We start from the raw sequence: 20,117 nt of genomic DNA on the forward strand, positions 1-20,117 counted from the left end.
CCGCTCCGCCCCCTCAATGCAAGTCTATTGGAGGGGCGTGACAGCTTTCACGCCCCCTCCCATAGGCTTGCATTGAGGGGGCGGAGCGTGACGTCACACGGGGGCGGAGCCGTGACGTCACTATGCTCCGTCCCCGTGATCGTCAAAAACCACACGGTGTTACTACAGTAACAGTGTTTCAGTGTTCATTTTGTTGACGATAAATTTTTGTCCCAATTTTTCGTTCTGTTTTTTATTTTTTTATTTTCACGTATGAAAATTGTGACGATTGGCATCGCAAAATTCCTCAGTGGGTGAAAATTGCACCAAAAAAATTCCTCCCCAGACAATTGAATAACCAGTTGTTCTGGGGCGAACTGACTGGTCGGTTATATGCCCAGGTCAGTAAGAAGGCAGGAGACAGAATTCCGAAAGTCCCAGTGGGTGGCGCGGGACGCGCCACCCACTGGGACTTTCGGAATTCTGTCTCCTGCCTTCTTACTGACCCGGTCTTAGCAACATTTCTCTTCCCTAGCTGCCTGTACCGAAGTCAGAGAGGATGCCATGGAGCTGCCTGGTAGTGAAATGACTGGTATTGTTTGCCCCTCCCTAATGCCAGCCCTGCCTATTAGTGCGCGCAAATGTCACGGAGCTTTGCTCTGACCTGGATGACCTCTATATTGAATGTCTGACTATGAACAGCAATCCGAGTCACCGGAAATAAAGCTAGAACTACACATATCCCTATTGGGTGGAAATAAAATAATGGTTCAATCACCATAAGTAATAACCCCGTGATATCCGTGACGCCACTATTTTTTCACTGTTATTTATAGACAAGTGGGTGAGACAGGTGCGCACTAGAGACTGTGGACATGGACAGAGTAGTGGTGGCATAAAAGTGAATTAACTTCGATTTGTAACTAGTATGCGAGACAGAAAGGGGAGGGCACACTGGAGGGCAACTTCACCTGAATGGAATGCGCAGCTCGATCCCGGTGACCTGTGTAAGTGCCTCCTGCCGGTGCATATACTACAGATGAAGTATCAATGAATATAATACGGCAGAAGTGTATGTGCACTCAACGGAGGTCAATGAATATACTACGACAGAAGTGTATGTGCACTCAACGGAGGTGCACTCAACGGAGGTCAATGAATATACTACGACAGAAGTGTATGTGCACTCAACGGAGGTCAATACGTCCTGGGGTCCGGATCACAGCATAGGCGTGTGTTGGTAGCGCTCGGAGGCAACGCCGGCAGTTTCGCACGTGGGTGCGTGCTTCTTCCGGCCTCCTGGAGGCCGGAAGAAGCACGCGCCTACGTGCGAAACTGCCGGCGTTGCCTCCGAGCGCCACCAACACGCGCCTTTGCTGTGATCCGGACCCCAGGACGTATTGACCTCCGTTGAGCGGTGAGTGCACATACACTTCTTTCGTACTATAACTTAGATTTGTACTTGACCATAGTTTCCTAGTAGCAGAATTTTACAATAAACTGCATAAAAAATAGACATACATGACTGCCGCTGTTCTGTTAGCCTGCGCAGTGTTTACTTTTTCTTTGTACTTGGACATAGGGGGGGGGGGGGGGGGGGGGATTTATCAAAACCTGACCAGAGGAAAAGTTGTCCAGTTGCCCATAGCAACCAATCAGATCGCTTCTTTCATTTTTAACAAGGCCTCTGCAAAATGAAAGAAGCCATCTGATTGGTTGCTATGGGCAACTGGGCAACTTTTCCTCTGGACAGGTTTTGACAAATCTCCCCCATAGTCTCCACCATAGCGAGCCATTTGGAGTCTTTAGGTCACCCAGTAACTTATTTACCCTATAGGCACACTCTTTCCTTCTTCCTTCGCTCCTCCGTCTGTGTTAACCCTGTATATGCTAGTTTTACACTCCTATTCTATCTACTTTCCATCCATGACTAGGCAGACATGCCATACGGGAATACGGGTGAGCTCGATGACAACATCAGAAGAGCTTTGGTGGTCGCTAACTATTGTGGAAGGTTGTTGTTGCCGCAATAGAGTTACTATTCTTATCATAGTATGTGTTGGTCTATATATGACACACTAAGTATGTCCGCTTTGTGATACCCCACATGCCTGCTGGTCATTATCTAACAGTACTGACCTTTCTATTATGTAGAGAATCCTAAATATACTCTATATGCTGCACTATGCACATGTATACTGTGAGCACAAGCACTTCTTAGTTGTATATAGTGTATATATGTTTATATGTAAGATCCATGGATCACAGGGAATCTATTGTATATTGGTAAAACTCAGTTAGAAATAAACCATTAAATCACTCATAATTGTCTAATGTACAATTATCTAAAGCAATGTATCTATCTAATATCTTTCTCAAATCATCTATCTATCATCTATCTATCTATCTATCTATCTATCATCTATCTATCTATATCATATCTATCTATCAATCTATCTCATATCTATCTATCTATCTATCTATCTCACATCTATCTATCTATCTATCTATCTCATATCATCTATCTATCTCATATCTATCTATCTATCTTATATATATATCCATCTCATATCTATCTATCTTATATATATCTATCTCATATCTATCTATCTATCTCCTATCTATCTATCTTATATCTATCTCATATCTATCTCCTATCTATCTATCTATCTATCTATCTATCTATCTATCTATCTATCTATATATATATCTTATATCTATCTCAAATCTATCTATCATCTATCTATCTATCTATCTATCTCCTATCTATCTATCTATCTTATATATATATATATATATATATATATATATATCTCAAATCTATCTATCTCCTATCTATCTATCTATCTATCTAACTCATCTCATATCTATCTATCTTACCGTATATCTATCTATCTATCTATCTATCTATCAATCTCTCTAATATCTATCTATCTTATATCTATCTCATATCTATCTATCTATCTATCTATCTCATATCTATCGATCTCTCATATCTATCGATCTCTCATATCTATCTATCTCATATCTATCATCTATCAGTCTATCTCATATCTATCTATCTCATATCTATCTATCTATCTCCTATCTATCTATCTTATATCTATCTCATATCTATCTATCTATCGATCTAGCAACAGGAGAATACAGCAGCACACTGCTAGCACAAAGATATAGATGAAACATGAGTATATAGATAAAACATGAGTATATAGATAGAACATGAAAAGCTATACAGCTGTAGTGCAATAAATGAAAATATGAAACTATAAAATTATGAGGTACTTAGCTTGCAAATTTGGCATCAGCAGCCTGCACTTGTAAGCCAGGTCTTTACAATAGTTTGGAATCAATAGTGCTGGCCAACTTATTCTTTGGTTGTATTTATCTATCTATCTATCTGTCTATCTCATATCTATCTATCTCATATCTATCTATCTATCTATCTATCTCATATCTATCTATCTATCTATCTATCTCATATCTATCTATCTATCTATCTATCTCCTATCTATCTATCTTATATATATATATATATATATATATATATATATATATCTCATATCTATATATCTCCTATCTATCTATCTATCTATCTATCTATCTAATATCTATCTCATATCTATCTAGCTATCTATCTCATATCTATCTATCTATCTCATATCTATCTATCTATCTATCTCATATCTATCTATCTATCTATCTATCTCATATATATATATCTCCTATCTATCTATCTATCTATCTATCTATCTAATATCTATCTCATATCTATCTATCTATCTCATATCTATCTATCTCATATATATCTATCTATCTCATATCTATCTATCTATCTCATATCTATCGATCTCTCATATCTATCTATCTATCTATCTATCTATCTATCTATCCATCTACCTCATATCTATCTATCTATCTATCTATCTCATATCTATCTATATATCTATCTATCTATCTATCTCATATCTATCTATCTCATATCTATCTATCTATCTCACATCTATCTATTTCACGCAAATGTGTAAATTCATTTACACAAACCACACACCACACTACACCCGCTACATCCCGTTATATAACAGGGAACAAAGCGACCCCTGTGCCCGCTCATAATTCCACACGATGCCCACCCTACTACACCATAACACCATCGTCCCCAAAAGTTTCATTCCGCCTGTACATGAAGAGAAGAACGCTCGCACTCTTCTACTGTAAAACTTTTCGCCCCAATGATTCCGCAGATGTAGCTGAGCTGAGTTTGTCATGTGGCAGAGCTCCGTGTGCTAAACCCGCTGCGTTGTCTTGTGGTTTTCCCGTAAAAAGACTGCGGATTAAATGACGCATTGAGCTCTGCTACATCTGTGTATATACTACTGGCAAACAGAAGCAGAGTAAAGTGTGTGTGCACTCACCTACACGTCACCCTCAGTCCCTCTCTGTCTCTTCTTCTTGGAACATCGAGCAGTCTATAAGATTTGCTGTCAGTCCAGCTGGATGCACAGGTCTATTGAGGGTGGGTTATGGGCTGGGGGGGGGGCATCGCAGCGCACATGGTTTAGGAATGAAGCCCCAGGACCAGGGCAGAGCTGCCGTCATGTGAATCTCCTCCCAGCTTTCTTGGGCTCGTACTTAGATCTGGTTACTTAAATATTGATGTACTGTACACATACTTCCAGGCGGCATCAAATCTGAACTGTTACGTAAATTATGATGAGCCTGAGCTGTCAGCCTCAGGATTGGTAGTGGGGTTAATGCATTTCTACACTGAGCTTACAGGTCCTACAACAAACCGCGGAACTCCAGCTGTTGCAAAAACTACGACTCCCAGCATGCCCGGACAGCCGTTAGCTGTCCGGGCATGCTGGGAGCCGTAGTTTTGCAACTACCTATTGGAACACCGACTTATTGGAACCATTTGCGTCTATTTTTTGATGATTGCATTTTAAGGGGTATTCCAGGAAAAAACATATTTTTTGTTTATATCAACTGGCTCCAGAATGTCAAACAGATTTGTAAATGATTTCTATTCAAAAATCTTAATCCTTCCGATAATTATCAGCTGCTGAAGATGAGTTGTTCTTTTCTGTCTGGCAACAGTGCTCTCTGCTGACATCTCTGCCTGTCTCGGGAACTGCACAGAGTAGAAGAGGTTTGCTATGGGGATTTGCTTCTACTCTGGACGGTTCCCGAGACAGGTGTCATCAGAGAGCACGTAGACAGAAAAGAACAACTCAACTTCAGCAGCTCATAAGTACTGAAAGGATTAATATTTTTTTTTAAATAGAAGTCATTTACAAATCTATAGAAAAATTGGGGCTCAGAGTAATGAATATTAGATACAAATTCATTTATTGATAATAAGATATTCGTAATATTTGTGTCTTTTGACCCACAGGGCCCTTGTATTAGGAATATCAGGAATATCTTTTAATCAATAAATTAATTTGTATCTAATATTCATGACTCTGAGCTCCAATTTTTCGATATATTTTGTATCATTTTTGGCGCCTTGGGTACAGGTGTTATTTGGGTAGCCCGAGTCACAGGTTGTCTGGGAGATAAGAGCCTCTCTAATATTTCTTAATTTACAAATCTGTTTAACTTTCTGGAGCCAGTTGATATATAAAAAAAATATTAATCCTTCCAGTACTTATCATCTGCTGTATACTACAAACTACTTCTTTTCTTTTTGAATTTATTTTTAAAAAATGCCAACTGGTACTTTGTACCAAAGATTCATAAGACCCTTGATTGACCCACCTGGGAGACCAATCGTCTCAGGGGTGGGGTCTTTAAAGGGGTACTCCAATGGAAAACAAATTTTTTTTTTTATAACTGGTGCCAGAAAGTAATTGACAAATCTTTTTAACTTTCTGGCACCAGTTGATTTAAAAATTTTTTTTTCCATTGGAGTACCCCTTTAAAGACCCCACCCCTGAGACGATTGGTCTCCCAGGTGGGTCAATCAAGGGTCTTACGAATCTTTGGTACAAAGTACCAGTTGGCATTTTTAGAAAATAAATTCAAAAAGAAAAGAAGTAGTTTGTAGTATACAGCAGATGATAAGTACTGGAAGGATTAATATTTTTTAATAGAAGTAATTTACAAATCTGTTTAACTTTCTGGCACCAGTTGATAAAAAAAAAAAAAAAAAAACGTCCTGGTGAGGTGGTACTTAACGCACCAGGACGTACATTTACGTCCTAAGCATAACCGCGGGCATCGGAGCGATGCCCGTGTCATGCGCGGCTGATCCCGGCTGCTGATCGCAGCCAGGGACCCGCCGGCAATGGCCGACGCCCGCGATCTCGCGGGCGTCCGCCATTAACCCCTCAGGTGCCGGGATCAATACAGATCCCGGCATCTGCGGGAGTTCGCGCCAAAATTCCTACTTTTTAAATACATTTTATTTTAAAAAAAATTATAAAAAGTGTATTAAAAGTTTTTTATATGCAAATGTGGTATCAAAAAAAAGTACAGATCATGGCGCAAAAAATGAGCCCCCATACCGCCACTTATACGGAAAAATAAAAAAGTTAGAGGTCATCAAAATAAAGGGATTATAAACGTACTAATTTGGTTAAAAAGTTTGTGATTTTTTTTAGCGCAACAATATAAAAGTATATAATAATGGGTATCATTTTAATCGTATTGACCCTCAGAATAAAGAACACACGTCATTTTTACCATAAATTGTACGGCGTGAAAACAAAACCTTCCAAAATTAGCAAAATTGCGTTTTTCGTTTTAATTTCCCCACAAAAATAGTGTTTTTTGGTTGCGCCACACATTTTATGATATAATGAGTGATGTCATTACAAAGGACAACTGGTCACGCAAAAAACAAGCCCTCATACTAGTCTGTGGATGAAAATATAAAAGAGTTATGATTTTTAGAAGGCGAGGAGGAAAAAATGAAAACGTAAAAATTAAATTGTCTGAGTCCTTAAGGCCAAAATGGGCTGAGTCCTTAAGGGGTTAAGAGCGATTCCCTGATATGACATAATCTTATTATGAGTATTGATGCCCTTGCAGGCCGTCCATTCGCTGGCTGCCATAACATCCCCTGTATTCTGCTAAATGACTCTTGAAAGTGGCGATTCAATTCCCCTGCCAGTGCACGGCTCTTTCGCCACAAATGCGCCTTCCTCTAGGGAGAGCGATACGGGTAATAAGATTATATGAGGATATTGCGCATTTTACAGTTCCTTCCTTTCTACTTAGTAGACAGATATTTTGTATAAAAATATGTGTACTGTATTAGGGGCGCAACTATATGGGGGAGCAGAGGGAGCGGCTACACCAGTGACCCCATAGGCCCCACTGCAACAGAAAAAAAGCCAATATTTTAAAAAGCACATGGCAGGTTGGGCATTGTTACAGATTGAGATGAGCGAATTTTTGAAAAATTCGATTCGGACGATTTGCCGAATTTTCTGAAAAAATTTGGTTCGGTCCGAATTTATTTGCGGCGAATCACTATTAAAACCGGCTATTTCTGGGCTACAGAGAGCCTCAATAGGGGTGTGGAACACTTTGCCTTGCCGTAACACGCATATGGAGTGTGCTGTTTTATTGAAATAATACTGTTATACAGTATGGCATGAAGATTACAGTCGCTATTAGAATCACTGTCGCAGAGTGGCACAATGACAGAGCCTGGAGGTGGCATTAGTGTGAGGAGTCCATATGGTGGCAGAATGACACAGGGTGGAGGTGGCGGCAGCATGAGGAGACCGTATAGTGGCTGAATGACCCAGCCTTGGCAACAGCCTGACGAGACCATAGGGCCTCACAATTGAAAAGATTAAAGATATTTCTTAACATTTTAATTGAAGATTTCAAATAGATGAATCTAAAAAGTTTTATTTAATGTGCCAGCAGCATGAGGAGACCACATGGCGGCACAGTGACACAGCCTGGAGGTGGCAGCGGCATGAGGAGATCATAATCTGGCAGAATGACACAGATTGGAGTTGGCGGCAGCAAGAGGAGACCATATAGTGGCTGAACGACACATCCTGGAGGTGGTGACAACAAGAGGAGACCACATAGTGGCTGAATGACACAGCCTGGAGGTGGTGGCAGTATGAGGAGACCAAATATTGGCTAAATGACACAGCCTGGAGGTGGCAGAAGCATGAGGAGACCATATAGTGGCTAAATGACACAGCCTGGAGGTGGCAGAAGCATGAGGAGACCATATAGTGGTTGAATGACACAACCTGGAGTTGGTGGCAGCAAGAGGAGACCATATAGGGACTGAATGACACAGCCCAGAGTTGGTGGCAGCATGAGGAGAACATACAGTGGGAAAAAAAGTATTTAGTCAGCCACCAAATGTGCAAGTTCTCCCACTTAAAAAAATGAAAGAGGCCTGTAATTTTGTAATTTTCATCATAGGTATACCTCAACTATGAGAGACATAATGAGAGAGAAAAATCCATTAAATCACATTGTCTGATTTTTAAAGAATTTATTTGCAAATTATGGTGGAAAATAAGTATTTGGTCACCTACAAACAAGCAAGATTTCTGACTCTCACAGACCCGTAACTTCTTCTTTAAGAGTCTCCTCTGTCCTCCACTCGTTACCTGTATTAATGGCACATGTTTGAACTTGCTATCAGTATAAAAGACACCTGTCCACAACCTCAAACAGTCACACTCCAAACTCCACTATGGCCAAGACCAAAGAGCTGTCGAAGAACACCAGAAACAAAATTATAGACCTGCACCAGGCTGGGAAGACTGAATCTGCAATAGGCAAGTAGCATGGTGTGAAGAAATATACTGTGGGAGCAAAAATGGAAGACATACAAGACCACTGATAATCTCCGTTGATCTGCGGCTCCATGCAAGATCTCACCCCGTGGTGTCAAAATGATCACAAGAACAGTGAGCAAAAATCCCAGAACCACATGGGGGACCTAGTGAATGACCAGCAGAGAGCTGGGACCAAAGTAACAAAAGCTACCACCAGTAACACACGACGCCACCAGAGACTCAAATCATGCAGTGTCAGACGTGTCCCCCTGCTTAAGCCAGTACATGTCCGGGCCCGTCTGAAGTTTGCTAGAGAGCATTTAGATGACCCAGAAGATGATAGGGAGAATGCCATTTGGTCAGATGAAACCAAAGTAGATCTTTTTGGTAAAAACTCAACTCGTCGTGTTTGGAGGAGAAAGAATGCTGAGTTGCATCCAAAGAACACCATACCTACTGTGAAGCATGGGGTGGAAACATCATGCTTTGGGGCTGTTTTTAAGCAAAGGGACCAGGACGACTGATCCGTGTAAATGAATGGGGCCATGTATCATGAAATTTTGAGTGAAAACCTCCTTACATCAGCAAGGGCATTGAAGATGAAACGTAGCTGGGTCTTTCAGCATGACAATGATCCCAAACACACCACCTGGGCAACGAAGGAGTGGCTTCGTAAGAAGCATGTGAAGGTCCTGGAGTGGCCTTGCCAGTCTCCAGATTTCAACCCCATAGTGGCCTTGCCAGTCTCCAGATCTCAACCGGGTAGTTCTGGTCCCAGGCTTTTTAAACCATGTATTATACAATGTCTAACATTATGCCTGATGAAGAGCCCAGCATGGGCTCGAAACTTATGTTGCAATAAACCTATATTTTCTGTCGATTGCTGCATTGCATATTTCCTGGGAGGAGAAGCGCTGTCTGGGATATCCTTCTTTTTGGATCTTATCCACATCTCTGCATCATTATCCAGCTGACCGAAAGGCGTCTGGACAGGACCCGTGGCTGCTGACCTCCATGACCATTGCGAGTCTACACGCCTGCTGAGGTGTTGTACTCTTAGCACAACACTATCTGGTAAGCTCTCAATTTTTTCTGTGCAAATTGAAGCTCTGTTTAAATGCCTACACTAGGAGCACACCTTGTTTTTCTTTCTATTTTATTCAAGCCCATAGAAAGCCTTTGGAGGGAGTTGAAAGTCTGTGTTGCCCAGCAACAGCCCCAAAACATCACTGCCCTAGAGGAGATCTGCATGAAGGAATGGGCCAAAATACCAACAACAGTGTGTGAAAACCTTGTGAAAACTTACAGAAAATGTTTGACCTCTGTCATTGCCAACAAAGGGTATATAACAAAGTATTGAGATGAACTTTTGTTATTGACCAAATACTTATTTTCCACCACCATTTGCAAATAAATTCTTTAAAAATCAGGCAATGTGATTTTATGGATTTTTTCTCATTATGTCTCTCATAGTTGAAATGTACCTATGATGAAAATTACAGGCCTCTCTCATCTTTTTAAGTGGGAGAACTTGCACAATTGGTGGCTGACTAAATACTTTTTTCCACATTGTATGGTGGCAGAATGAGACAGCCTAGAGCTGGTATCAGCATGAGGAGAACATATGGTGGCAGAATGAGACAGCCTGAAGGTGGCATCAGCATGAGGAGAACATATGGTGGCAGTATGAGACAGCCTTTAGCTGGCATCAGCATGAGGAGAACATATGGTGGTAGAATGAGACAGCCTGGAGATGGCATCAGCAGCATCAGGAGTCCTGAAAGTGACCCGGTGACAGAGTGGGGCGGTAGGCGGCAATATCAGTACACGTTGACGGATGTGGATGAGAAAAGGAGAACTTTGCATCAGATGTGTGGCATCAGGCGGGTGGCAGGATCAGAATAGTAGCTGAGGCAGGTAGGCAGAAGAAAACGGTCTCTTTTGTAAAAGTGTTAGTGTGCACAAGTAAGTATTGAGGATATACATTACATAAACTTAACTTTTAATAATATTCTTAGAATAAAATATACGTACCCCCCAATTTTTTTTTATTTAACAAAAGGAAAGGTGTGCAAAAAAACACCATGTGCCACCTACACCACCAAGTATTGATGTGATGCAAAGACCTCTAAAAGGTGGAAGGGAACAACGTATGGTCGATTGTAACCGGTGGGGGTAAAAACTTCCCCTGTAAGGCCCTACCTCGCATTAGTAATTCCCTTCTTGGCAAGTGTTACTCGCCCTGAAAAGGTAAGCCCTACACAGGAACCTCTCCCTATTTCCACCTACAAACACTACCATTTCCCAGGGTTTTTAGGTGGAAATAGGGATTGGTTCCTGTGTGGGGCCGCCCTTTTTAAGACAAGTAACACTTTCCTCGAAAAGGTGGAAGGGAACAACGTATTGTCCATTGTAGCAGGTGGGGGTATAAACTTCCTTGTAACTTCCTTGTACTCTCGCCCAATTAATTCCCTTCTTGACAAGTGTTACTCACCCTAAAAAGGTTACCAGTTACAATGGACCACATGTTGTTCCCTTCCATCTTTTAGAGGTCTTTTCATTAAATCAGCACTTGGTGGTGTAGGTGGCACATGGTGTTTTTTGCACACCTTTCCTTTTCTTAGATATAAAATAAATTAGGGTCCATATATTTTATCCTAAGAAAAGTTAAGTTTATGTAATGCATATCCTCAATACTTACGTGTGGTCTGTAACTGGGGAGCAGCGCTGTAAAGTTAGTGTAGTTCATAATATAGTGTCTGTACCTGTGTGTGATGGTTTTCTCACAATTCTTATGTGATTTTCACTCCAATATTTATTTTTAACAGCATACAAAATGACTGTTGTCTCAGATTTTTCCCAGCTTGCAATGCGGCCAAGACCTGACTCACTAGTCAGCTGATGACAGGGACCTGTCTGCTTCAATGGGTGGAGGGATCGCTTGGTAGGAGAGAGATCAATCTGCAACTAATGCAACAGCTGTAGGCACCCTGATTGAAAACCACACTGATTTGAATGGATGCAGCTCATTTATGTTTCATTGGGTGAGGTGGCTAATGTGTGGGAGGGAGGAAAATGGAATTGTGGGATTTGTAGGCAAAAAAAGAAAAGTCAAACAGGAAATACCAGTTCACAAACAGCTAGCCACAGTGTTATGGTAATCTCACAACATAGCCATTTAGCCCCAAGACAAGCACAGATCCTTCCTAAGCATGTCCATTACTGTCTGCCAGGTACATACTAAAATCACCTTATGGTGGAGAACCCCTTTAAATATGTTTAGCACTATCCATATTTGTGAAGTCTTGGTGTGGCACCATGGTCAATCTACTCTGATGCATCAGGCATTGGTGGGTTGAAATCCTGGCTGATCCATACCTGATTCATCTTCACAAAGGTCAGTCTCTCCACATTTTTCACGGACAGACGAGTTCTCCTTGAGGGTTACTATGGCCCCCGCCGCACTAAACACCCACTCTGATGGCACACTACTGGCCGGGCAGGACAGCTTTTCCAGGGCAAACTCTGCTAGTTGCAACCACAAATCAAGTTTGGCTGCCCAGAAATCCAGCAGATCTTCAAGGTGTGTTAGCAGGGTCATGTCAAGGTATGCCATCACCTGCTAGTTCAGGTCCTGCTCCAAGTCTACCTGCTGCTGAGGAGTTGCTTCACTATGTTGGGGAAGAAAGTTACTCATCAGCGACTGTAGACTCAGGCTGCTCCTGATGGAGCTGGTACTGCTCCTGCCACCCCACCGCACCCCTCCCCAGCAGCCATGGCAGTGGGAGGTGAGCGCAGAGGGCCCCGCGGGCCAGACCAGCAAGAGAATGGACGATGGCGCTTCGGCCAACTGACTACGTAGTAGTAGGTCAGTAGGTCAGTTTGTCCTCCCTCTCAGTGGGTGTAAAAAAGGCCCCTATTTTGTGCCGGTAGCGAGTGTCCAATAAGGGGGAGAGCCAGAAGTCATCCCGCTGATGAATGGTGACAATTTGGCAGTTGCTACGCAAGCAAGTGAGCATGCATCGTGCCATTTGTGCAAGTGACTTAGAGCGACTTCCTGCCTCCATCTCCACTGCATACTGCCAGGGTGTGTCTGGGTCCTCTGTCTCACCTTCCTCATAACCCTCTAGCTCCTCTGGCTGCTCCTGCTCCTCCTCTCCTGTCAGATGACTATAAAAACCACCTTTTTCGCAAAACCTAAACTGTGCTCCACTGTGCCCCTCCCCCTCCTCCTCCTCCTCGAGTTCAGCCGCCACAGGGATCATGTGGCAGTGAGATATAGGCGCCATGTCTCCAGTGCCCTGACCAGCCATCATTTCCAACACGTGTTGTAGTAGATGAAGCAGTGGAATGACGTTGTTCATCCCATAATCCTGGCGACTGACTAATAATGTGGATTCCTCAAAGGGCCTGAGCAAATTGCAGGTGTCACGTATGAGCTGCCACTGGTTGACATTGAAGTTACACAGGGGAGTACCCCTATCTGCTTGGATCATCAAGAAATCGGTGATGGCTTTTCTCTGTTCATGTAGTGGGTCCAACATATGGAGGATGGAATTCCAACGTGTGGAAATGTAGCAAATCAGACTATGTGTGGGGATGCCGTTCTGACGCTTCAGCTCAAGGAGGGTATGCTTTGCTGTGTACGAAAGGTGTACGATGGATTTCTGGCAGAATGACTGACTCGAAGTAGGAGGAGCAGGAGCATCTGGAGCGACAGAAGATGGGCATGACAGACAGCTCCCTTCGGCTGAGGTGCTGGAGCCTTGGATGGCTGAAACAGGGAGCGGTGTGCCACTGGGTGATGCAGCAGACTGGACCACCGCATCAGAGCCATAGTTCTCCCAGGCCGCTTTATGATGACGCTGCATATGTTGACGCAGGGCCGTGGTGCCAACATTGGGACCCTGGCCACGCTTCACCTTCTGCCGAAACATCTTGCATGGGGCCAGGTTAACATCCTCCGGATGCTTGATGGAAAACTGCCACACCGCCGAATAGCTGATTTTCACCCCAACAGTCTGCACTGATTGACTGCTACTGCCGCCGACTCCAGGAACCTCAGGTGGTCTACCCCAGCACATTTGGCTCCAGACTTCCCACTTCTGCCACCATGCTGACTCCCAACCATGCTACCACCTTTCTGGCTCAGCTGCTGCCTCACGAGCAACCTGCAACCTTCTTCTCCTGATGATGATGAAGCCCCTTCTGCACCCAGCACCAAAGTGCGATCAGCTTTATCATTATCGAGTTGTGTCTGCACGTCACTGATGTCCTCTTCAGGTTCCTCAACAGTGTCTGCTTCAGGAGCCTGAACGCTCGCAAAACCACCTCCCACGCCACTCTCCTCATCACTACTTGCCCACCTAGTGGAGGAAGTGGCGAATGTCTCCTCCCCTTCTTGGCTGGGCAGTAGCTGCTGACTGTCCTCTCTTAGATCGTCCTCACTGAATAGTGGAGCTGAACCCACAGCATAAGATACTTCTGTAGGGGAGGGAACAGCATAGGACAGAGGCAATGGGAGGACAGGGACTGTTCCCAGGCCATGCTAACTAAGGGTTGTGTCTGAGGAACCCACCGATTGTTGGGGGTATCAGATGTCCCTTGTGACAAAGTGGATGACCAATCGATGATGACATTGATGTTAACCAATCGATGACTACAGATGGGCTGCTGTTTGAGACACGACCGCTAGCTGATACCAGGAGCTCAGTCCTCTTGCTGCAACTCCTGCTACCACTAGCCCCTAGTCTGCTGCGACCTCTGCCTGAGGAATTTAGGCCTCTGCCACTCCTCTGTGCACATCCTGGCACTTCTTTGGCTGACATACTTATTCGCCATCCAAGTGTGTATATGTTACACTTATGAGAGGAGGACAATACGCTCCACTACCCTTAAAACTGTATTAGACTACAGAAACCAGTGTGTAGCTTTGGCTGGTCTCTCACAGTAACTAGGCTTAAATTAGTTTAACAGGAAAATATATAAAGGACACCACGTAGGTGTACATACAGTTTACAGTTATGAGAGCTGGACAATACGCTCCACTACAAACTGTATAAGGCTACAAAAACAAGTGTGTAGCTTCGGCTGGCCTTTCACAGTAACTATGTCCAAATTAGTTTAACAGGGAAATATAAAGGACACCATGTAGGTGTACATACAGTTTACACTTATGAGAGCTGGACAATACGCTCCACTACAAACTGTGTGAGGCTACAAAAACAAGTGTGTAGCTTCGGCTGGCCTTTCCCAGTAACTAGGCGCAAATTAGTTTAACAGGGAAATATATAAAGGACAGTTTAAACTTGAGAGGAGGGCTATGCGCTCCACTACAAACTGTATAAGTGTCAGGACCGACTGGGGGAGACAGGGAGAGTGAGCCCTAAACTGACCCTAAAACCACGTTTAAGATTTGACAATTACTTGTATTTAAAAATCCTTCCAGTACTTATTTGCTGCTGTATACTACAGAGGAAGTTCCTTTTTGAATTTATTTTCTTACTGACCACAGTGCTCTCTGCTGACACCTCTGTCCATGTCAGGAATTGTGCAGAGCAGGATAGATTTGCTATGGGGATTTGCTCCTGCTCTGGGCAGTTCCTGAAATGGACAGATGTGTCAGCAGAGAGCACTGTGGTCAGACAAAAGAAAAAAAAAAGAAAAAAGGACTTCCTCTGGAGCATACAACAGCTGATAAGTACTGGAAGGGTTTTTAATTTAGATTTTATTCAAAGTAATTGGCAACCCTGTTTAACTTTCTGGCACCAGTTGATTTAAATTTGGAGTACCCCTTTAAAAACCCCACCCCTGAGACGATTGGTGTCCCAAGTGGTAAATCAAGGGTCTTATTAATCTTTGGTGCAAAGTACCAGTTGGCATTTTTTGGATGTTGCGGGCGTAACCTTTCCACACAAGTTTTCAAAGAATGCCTCTTTTGCTGGTAGGATTCTGTACTAGTTTTACAAAGATGTCTTTGTCATTAAAGGGGTATTCCAGGAATTTTTTTTTTTTTTTTTACTTCTATAAAAAAAAATCTTTATCCTTCCAATTATTATAAGCTGCTGAAGTAGAGTTGTTCTTTTCTGTCTGGCAACAGTGCTCTCTGCTGACATCTCTGCTTGTCTCGGGAACTTCACAGAGTAGAAGAGGTTTGCTATGGGAAGTTGCTTCTACTCTGGACAGTTCCTGAGACATGTGTCACAAGAGAGCACTTAGACAGAAAAGAACAACTCATCTTCAACAGCTCATAAGTACTGAAAGGACTAAGATTTTTTAATAGAAGTAATTTACAAATCTGTTTAACTTTCTGGAGCCAGTTGACATATATAAAAAAATGTTTTCCTGGATAACCCCTTTAATGAGGTGTGCAGCTTCTTTTTCATAATAAGACCTTGACATTATCACTGTATTTCCCCCCCTTGTCTCCTTTCTTTATTACCAAATTCTCCTGTCTTTTACACCATTTTAGCTCATTTTGTTCATTTAAACTTAAGTTTGGAGTGGCCTGGGGGTACAGTAAAGCCCTAACATAATTCAGGACCTTTTGTAGGAACTGGTCCAGGCTGAAACCAAGGGCTCCTATTACTACTGGTATTTCTTCCTCTTTTCGTACCTGTTCTGGGGGAGAAGCATTTTCCTTAGTAGCAAAATACTTTTTTAGGGTTATGTTCATGCATGCGGATTTTCGCAGCATATTTAGCTGCGGATCCGCCGCTGAAGGACCTCCTATATGCTGCTTTTATATGTGCTTGCTTGGAGCGACAATACGCCGCTACGAGCAGACACACTGCGCGCATGCCCGGTGTACTCGCACATTGCGGCAGCTCTCGGCCTAGCTCATTGAGCAGGGGAAGCAGCCGCGATGTGTGCGAGTACACCGGGCATGCGCGCAGTGTGTCTGCGTATTGCCGCTCCCAGAAGGCACATTTAAGGGCACCATACAGAGGTCCTTCAGCGGCGGATCTGCAGCGTAAAATTCGATGTAAATCCGCACGTGTGAACGTACCCTTTGACTCAATTTACGTATAGCTTTGAAGAGGTCAATATTGAAATCTTCGAGGCAGAACTCCTCAGGTATACAAAAACTTAAACCCCTGGATAGGAGGGACAATACCGCATCATCAAGCATTCTATTAGAGAGATTAATCACTGCTGATGCGTCTTTATTTAATTCAGTGTCCAGTATAAGTCCTGTTGGTGAATCTAGAAATTCTTGAGAATCCTGTACTAAGTGAGCCAAGATACCCGTTGTCATCACTCCAATGTCGCATATATACACCCACTGGCCACTTTATGAAGTACACCTGTAAACAGCTAATCCCCTGGCAACAAAGAACATTGTTACGCCGAGCGCTCCGGGTCCCTGCTCCTCCCCGAAGCGCTCGCGGCGTTTCTCTCCCTGCAGCGCCCCGGTCAGACCCGCTGACCGGGAGCGCTGCACTGACATGGCCGGCGGGGATGCGATTCGCATAGCGGGACGCGCCCGCCCGCGAATCGCATCTCAGGTCACTTACCTGTCCCGGTCCCCGGCTGTCATGCTCTGGCGCGCGGCTCCGCTCTCTAGGGCGCGCGCGCGCCAGCGCTCTGAGATTTAAAGGGCCAGTGCACCAATGATGGTGCCTGGCCCAATCACCCTGATTAGCTTGCACCTGTTCCTTGCCCTACTTATACCTCACTTCCCCTGCACTCCCCTGCCGGATCTTGTTGCCTTGTGCCTTGAGAAAGCTTTACTGTGTTACCCATACTGTGTTCCAGACCTCCTGCTATTCCACCTTTGACTACGAACCTTGCCGCCTGTCCCGACCTTCTGCTACGTCTGACCTTGCTCTTGTCTACTCCCTTGTACCACGCTTATCTCAGCAGTCAGAGAGGTTGAGCCATTGCCAGTGGATACGACCTGGTTGCTACCGCCGCTGCAAGACCATCCCGCTTTGCGGCGGGCTCTGGTGAATACCAGTAGCAACTTAGAACCGGTCCACCGACACGGTCCACGCCAATCCCTCTCTGGCACAGAGGATCCACCTCCAGCCTGCCGATTCGTGACAGTAGATCCGGCCATGGATCCCGCTGAGGTTCCCCTGCCAGTTGTCTTTGACCTCACCACGGTGGTCGCCCAGCAATCCCGACAGATCGCCCATCTAAGTCACCAGCTGTCGGAAGTGTCCACCATGGTACAGCAACTTCAGTCGCAGCTACAGCATCTGCAACAGCAGCTACCATCTCCTCCACCAGCTCCTGCACCTCCTCCGCAGCGAGTGGCCGCTCCTAACCTCCGCTTGTCCCTGCCGGACAAATTTGATGGGGACTCTAGACTCTGCCGTGGTTTTCTGTCACAATGTTCCCTACATTTGGAGATGTGGTCGGATCAATTTCCTACAGAACGGTCGAAGGTGGCTTTCGTGGTCAGTCTCCTGTCTGGGAAGGCTTTGTCTTGGGCCACACCGCTCTGGGACTGCGATGACCCTGTCACCGCCTCTGTACACTCCTTCTTCTCTGAGGTTCGCAGTGTCTTCGAGGAACCAGCCCGAGCTTCTTTTGCCGAGACTGCCCTGCTGAACCTGGTCCAGGGTAATTCTTCAGTAGGCGAGTACGCCATCCGATTTCGTACTCTCGCTTCCGAATTATCTTGGAACAACGAGGCCCTCTGCGCGACCTTTAAAAAAGGCCTATCCAGTAACATCAAAGATGTGCTGGCCGCACGAGAGATTCCTGCCAACCTGCATGAACTTATCCATTTGGCCACCCGCATTGACATGCGTTTTTCGGAAAGACACCAGGAACTCCGCCAGGAAAAAGACCTTAATCCCTGGGCACCTCTCTCACGGTATCCCTTGCAATCTACCCCTGTGCCTCCCGCCGAGGAGCCTATGCAAGTAGATCGGTCTCGCCTGACTATTGAAGAGAGGTCTCGCCGTAGGGATAAAAATCTATGTCTGTACTGCGCTAGTACCGAACATTTCTTGGTGAATTGCCCTATTCGTCCTCCACGTCTGGAAAATGCACGCACACAACCAGCTCATGTGGGCCTGGCGTCTCTGGGTACGGAGTCTGCTTCTCCATCTCTCTCTGTGCCCGTACGGATTTCTTCTTCTGCCAACTCCTCCTTCTCTGCCGTGGCCGTCTTGGACTCTGGTTCTTCTGGAAATTTTATTCTGGCCTCTTTGCTTGATACGTACTGCATCCCGGTGACCCGTCTCATCAAGCCGCTCTATATTTCTTCGGTCAACGGGGTCAAGCTGCACTGCACTGTGCGTTATCGCACAGTGCCCCTGCTTATGAACATTGGACCGCATCTCGAGGAAATAGAATTTTTGGTTTTGCCCGGCTGTACCTCTGAAATCCTCCTCGGTCTGCCATGGCTCCAGCACCATTCTCCCACCCTTGACTGGACCACCGGGGAGATCAAGAATTGGGGTCCTGCTTGCCTCAAGAAATGCCTCACTTCTGCTCCCAGCCCCGCCTGTCGAGCCTCACTGTCTCCTCCTGTGCCTGATCTCCCAAAGGATTATCAGGACTGTGCCGTGCCTCCTCATAGCCCCCGTCCTGGTGACCCTCTGCCCCCCCTCCCCATTCCCACTCCTTCTGGACTGTCTGCCATGCATGGGTATACCCAGGACTTCGCTGTCCCCCGGAGGGAGACTCTACAGTCGCTCCCGATGTCCTCGTCCTCTGTGGAGCGACATCCCGACAAAAAGTGGGGGAGACCTAAGGGGGGGGGGTACTGTTACGCCGAGCGCTCCGGGTCCCTGCTCCTCCCCGAAGCGCTCGCGGCGTTTCTCTCCCTGCAGCGCCCTGGTCAGACCCGCTGACCGGGAGCGCTGCACTGACATGGCCGGCGGGGATGCGATTCGCATAGCGGGACGCGCCCGCCCGCGAATCGCATCTCAGGTCACTTACCTGTCCCGGTCCCCGGCTGTCATGCTCTGGCGCGTGCGGCTCCGCTCTCTAGGGCGCGCGCGCCAGCGCTCTGAGATTTAAAGGGCCAGTGCACCAATGATGGTGCCTGGCCCAATCACCCTGATTAGCTTGCACCTGTTCCTTGCCCTACTTATACCTCACTTCCCCTGCACTCCCTTGCCGGATCTTGTTGCCTTGTGCCTTGAGAAAGCTTTACTGTGTTACCCATACTGTGTTCCAGACCTCCTGCTATTCCACCTTTGACTACGAACCTTGCCGCCTGTCCCGACTTTCTGCTATGTCTGACCTTGCTCTTGTCTACTCCCTTGTACCACGCTTATCTCAGCAGTCAGAGAGGTTGAGCCGTTGCCAGTGGATACGACCTGGTTGCTACCGCCGCTGCAAGACCATCCCGCTTTGCGGCGGGCTCTGGTGAATACCAGTAGCAACTTAGAAACGGTCCACCGACAC

At 45.2% G+C, this 20,117-nt stretch overlaps 1 protein-coding gene across 5 annotated transcripts in view; it reads right to left on the reverse strand.

Annotated features, from left to right (window-relative positions):
- LOC130296606 (potassium voltage-gated channel subfamily S member 1-like) overlaps positions 1-20,117 on the reverse strand; it is a 49,231-nt gene that overhangs the window by 26,978 nt on the left and 2,136 nt on the right. For 2 of the 5 annotated variants that reach the window (XM_056548319.1, XM_056548318.1), the window contains exon 1: positions 1,501-1,557. The exons of 1 other annotated variant lie outside the window; for it this stretch is intronic. The gene's annotated coding sequence lies outside the window, so the exon portion shown is untranslated. Of the gene's footprint in view, positions 1-950; positions 1,032-1,500; positions 1,558-1,809; positions 2,242-20,117 lie in introns of those variants that run through there. 2 more of the 5 variants (XM_056548320.1, XM_056548322.1) reach the window with 2 other exon arrangements.

Source organism: Hyla sarda, chromosome 12, assembly GCF_029499605.1.
Source record: "Hyla sarda isolate aHylSar1 chromosome 12, aHylSar1.hap1, whole genome shotgun sequence".
NCBI lineage: Eukaryota > Metazoa > Chordata > Amphibia > Anura > Hylidae > Hyla > Hyla sarda.